The sequence below is a fragment of the Kogia breviceps genome, chromosome 3 (assembly GCF_026419965.1).
Source record: "Kogia breviceps isolate mKogBre1 chromosome 3, mKogBre1 haplotype 1, whole genome shotgun sequence".
Lineage (NCBI taxonomy): Eukaryota > Metazoa > Chordata > Mammalia > Artiodactyla > Physeteridae > Kogia > Kogia breviceps.
This window is the reverse complement of record NC_081312.1, coordinates 46812655-46817310: the sequence shown is the minus strand read 5'-3', so window position 1 is coordinate 46817310 and position 4656 is coordinate 46812655. Positions and strand designations below refer to the sequence as shown.

The 4656-nt window shown below is 42.6% G+C and overlaps 1 pseudogene; it reads left to right on the top strand.

The window, feature by feature from the left end:
* The first annotated feature begins 1217 nt into the window (after positions 1 to 1217).
* On the top strand, positions 1218 to 1432 carry LOC131752206 (V-type proton ATPase subunit e 1 pseudogene; annotated as a pseudogene).
* Positions 1433 to 4656: the final 3224 nt, after the last annotated feature.

The window sequence follows — 4656 nt, the reverse complement described above, 5'->3', positions numbered from 1 at the left end:
GTGTCAGCTTTCCATTTATAGCCCACAGGAAGAATAGAGACTCCTTGCCAACCTGTTTGTATATTTCCTCCTACGGCATGACTTCAGATTGATAACTACCATTTACTGAGCTCTCACATTTACCAGGCAAAGAGCGAGGCACTTGACAAGCTCTACATTATTTCCTTTATTCCTCACAAGAGTCCTATGAAATAGGTACCATTTGACAGATGAGGTATATGGTCCTAAAGAGGTTAATTGTCTTCCCCAGGGTCACATGGAAGCGACTGGAAATGCTGATATTTGAATGGGGGCATCTGACTTCAGAGCTGCCACGTGAACTGCCAACCTGAGACAAAAATGTCTGCAACTTCCCTCCCAGCCCAGCACTATGAATTTCAGTCAAGAGGCAGTAGTAGCCTTTCTCTTCTATAAAATTGTCCTCAGTCTTCTCCATCCAAACTTTTATATGATCAAACAGTGTTTATTTTATTCATGGATATGTTTACATTGCCTATCTCCAAGTACATTATTTCTGAAACACTTTCCCCTTATTCTTGCATTTCTGCCCATTAAGTCAGGAGAAAATCAACATTGCATGGAGGAGAGAAAGGATCATAAAGTACATTGGTGGGGACCTAGAAACAGGTCTACCGATTCCATGTACCTTCCCCCTTAGTCTTGTGACCTTCAAGAAACACATCATTTCTATTAATTTCATTAGTTTTCAAGTGTAACATTTTAAAGAAGCCGGGCATGATTTATTGATGTCTGTCCCTGCACAGGAGTATTCTTCTTTCTCCTCTTAGCACAATGATTTGCACTAATCCTTTAGAGGGGCGGTGGGTAAGTCTTTTGTTCTATTAAGGTAATGTGCAACTGTCCAGACCCTGTGTTCAATGGCTACTTTGCCAGCCCTCTCAAGTCGTTTACCATAAAAGTTCAGGGTCAAACAGCCTTTGGATGCACATATACTGCACCTCTCAGCAAACTCACCAGAATGGCCGGCCTGCCTGAACACAGAACTTGGCATCCTTGGCCTAAAGGGGACCAGCACCACTGGTCCACCTTGTGGGAAAAATGTCTCTGAGCCAAACTATACAAAGCCAAAGTGGTAGGGGCTAGGGGAGGAAGACCAAGCCAGCCAAAAGGAAAAAAATGTTCCCCTGTCAAGGAAATCAGCCAGGTGAGGCCAAAGTGGGACAACGGGGCAGGGGCTAGAAGCTCCAGTGGCACCCATGGCAGATAACAGCCTCACGGAGCCCCTCATCTTGATGAATATGTCTGGGCTTCGCCGGCTTCTTGGTGCCCTGGTTCATCACTAAACAGTGATTATTACCATGGTAGTGACCTGTTCAGTTTGCTGCTATCTCTTCTGGCCCAAGTCAACCCTCTCTTTGGACCAGAGGTGAAAAATGAAACCATTTGGTATCTCAAGCATCTTTGGCCTTGAGGGACAAGACTCCCTCTCCAGTGCTCAGTCACTGAAGTCATGAAGAGAATTCCTCTAGATGCAAAAGCACCTCTAAACCCAGACCACCTTTTTGGACTCACCTATTTTGGCCATCAGTTGCCTTAAACATTCACACCATATTTGAATATCTTATTCTACAATGAAGTATTTTTTCCTACCGTCTTTTTTACACTTTGAAAAATTATGTACCCTACTTAACCTAAACTGTGCCGACTCCGTAAAATGTTTACACACTCTTCTGAGGTAGAAAGTGCTATTCCTCTGAGAAATATGTTACTCTCTCCTTGGAATCTATGGATTTGAAGATGGCTCCTGCCTGCTCACAACATGGGAATCAGTGAGGTGTTTAAAAACTGCTACAAGGGCTTCCCTGGTGGCGCAGTGGTTGAGAATCCGCCTGCCAATTCAGGGGACACGGGTTCGTGCCCCGGTCCGGGAAGATCCCGCATGCTGCGGAGCGGCTGGGCCCGTGAGCCATGGCTGCTGAGCCTGCGCGTCCGGAGCCTGTGCTCCGCAAAGGGAGAGACCACAACAGTGAGAGGCCCGTCTACCACTAAATAAATAAATAAATAAACAAATAAAATTAAAAAATAAAAACTGCTACAAGACAAGTTAAGGCTCCAGTGGGACAGTCAATAAGGGAACATGTTCAAAGGGAAGATCTGACCCAACAGATACACAAAAGTATATTCTCAGGATGAATCTTATTTCTGCCCTCTTTTGGAATAACCTATTTTTCTGCTTCCTATGAAAAAAGGAAAAGAAAATCAAATTAGTTCCCTGTCCTCAATAATATATAATTGGAAGAAGGTCTTGCAATGTGCTGAGATTTATGTTAAAATGTTAATTAAACCAAGTTGTTGAGTAGAGTCAAGGAAACAGTGGATAGGCCACAGTCGTGTAGCAAACACAGCGAGAACTAACTTGCCCAATGAGCAAGACTCCATGAAAAGTAACATTTCCCAGAATATGACTTTCCACCAGATTTCTCAAATATCACAGGATTTTGCTGACAAAGGAGAAGCCTCAGCTCAAAGTGTCTCTGTGGAGGCCGCTATGAATCAATCTCCAGCTCTCCCATGCGCCTGTGGCCACAATAGATCTGCCTTGTCCACTGACACACCTGTCACCTGGACTCCTCACAGCCAAAGGCACATGTGCCTAAACAGGCTAAATGAATTCTTGGCCTTGTAACAAAACAAGGATAACCAGCCACTGGTGTTTGACCCCATGACCTTGGCCTCTTTAGCACCATGCCTTCCCCAACAGAGTTAAAGAGCTGTGTGATCTGTGGTCATGTCACCTGGCAGGAAACCCTCAAGCATGTGAGTCCTGTGTGGGCAAGGAAAGTCTGGAGAAATTAAGGCTGAAATACTGCCTACACATCTATTTCTAGGAAGTGGTGTACTTCATATAACATGTTCCTATTTTCAAAAATATCAAAATTGCTACATACTGAAAATGGTTGATTTTGAGCCTTTAATAGAAATATGACTATGTATATAACAGGTAGGTAGATATTATGTATATATAACATATTATATATATTTATATATTAAATTACATATACATTATATATAAAAATACAGATATAAATATCAGATATATATATAAAATTTATGTTTATATATTAAAATTATATATATAAATTATATATATAATTTTATATAATACATATATATATATATATAAAATATTTTAGAACCTTCTTGAGGAGAAATTGAAATAGGTGTTTCAGAAGCTTTCCAGTGGCCGCATTTCACCTGGGCCCACCAGGAAGACTAATAAAATAAGGATCTTTTTTTGTTTGTTTTTCAAAGTAAAATTACCACTGAAATTCTAGTGTTCCTTTTCCTGGCAAGTCCCCTTGGTATCAGTCTCTTGGTCTTTTTCTCATGTGCCTGAGGAGCAAGGAGTCTGCTACAACGGAAGCCTCTGCTTTGGGGGACTTCACTGGAATCTGCTCATGGAACTGTTTCCTTCAGTGCCCCCTCTTCGCCTCCCTCATCCTTTGCTCCTTGTCTCTGCCTTCTCCCCAGGAGCTCAGCCTCCACCACTGTCCCTTTTCCTTACCACATTCCTGACATGATGGCCTTCTGTCTTGAGCATGCCAAGCTCCTGCCTGCTCCCATGTGCTTGCACTTGCTGTCCGCTCTACCTGGAAGACTTGTCCCTGTCTCCTTCTCATCTTTCATTTCTTACTTCAATAATCACTTGCTCAGAGACACTTCCCGGACCTCCCCACCTGAGTCAGTCCTCCGCCTCCACCCAGTTACTCTCCATCACATTCCCCTGAGACTTGTCTTGAGAGTACTTATAATCATCGAGCAATATTCTGTGTTTGTTTATTCACTGTTAGCCCTCCCCTCTCTCTAGAATATAAGTTTCATGAAGGGTGAACTTCACCTACTTTTTGCACTCTCAAACACCCAGCACCTAAGCAATGGCTGGCACACAGTAGGAGCTAAATAAACAATAGATGAATGAATGAATGAATGAATTGTCCAGTGTTCCTCAGAGGAAAGGCACAGCTTCTCCAGAGGAACTATGGAATATCTGACTTGTTATTTAAGGAGTTTGACGAGCATTAACGACTTCAAACCCCTGACACTCTGCTTAGCCTCTGGTTGCTGTGGGACCTGCCTGACTTCAGGGGGCTTCTCTAGTTTCCAAACACAAAGTTGCCCACAGATTAAAATGCTTAGAGATATTTAGCCTCTAGATAATGATAATAGTTACCATTTAGTGAGTACCTTCCCTGCCAGGAATGTGCATAAGACATTCTCACATTAGTCTGCTTGGCCAACCTATGCCGGAGGGGGTGTTATCCCTACTTCATATACTAGGAGATTGAGTCTCAAGTGATTTGCAAAAACACATGGAACGTATAAGTATCAGAGCTGGTATCTGAAGCTTGTCTGTCTCATCTATCTTAAAGGCCCATGCTTTTAACCACTTCTTTGTTTTGAGAAGCCGAAACATCAATGTGGTAAAGAGAATCAGCTCGTGGTGAACAAGCGTGTGATGTCCCTGAAAGGTGTGCAAGCATTTGTGTCATGTGATCTGTAGTTATAGCTTCCAACCCCTTCCTATCTATTCTAGACCAGTGCTTATTTGTAACAGTACAACTACTTCAGGTTGTTCATGAGTTTTCCTGGGTTTTCAAATACTGCTCTCATCAATTCCAAGGAAAGAAAGCAGAA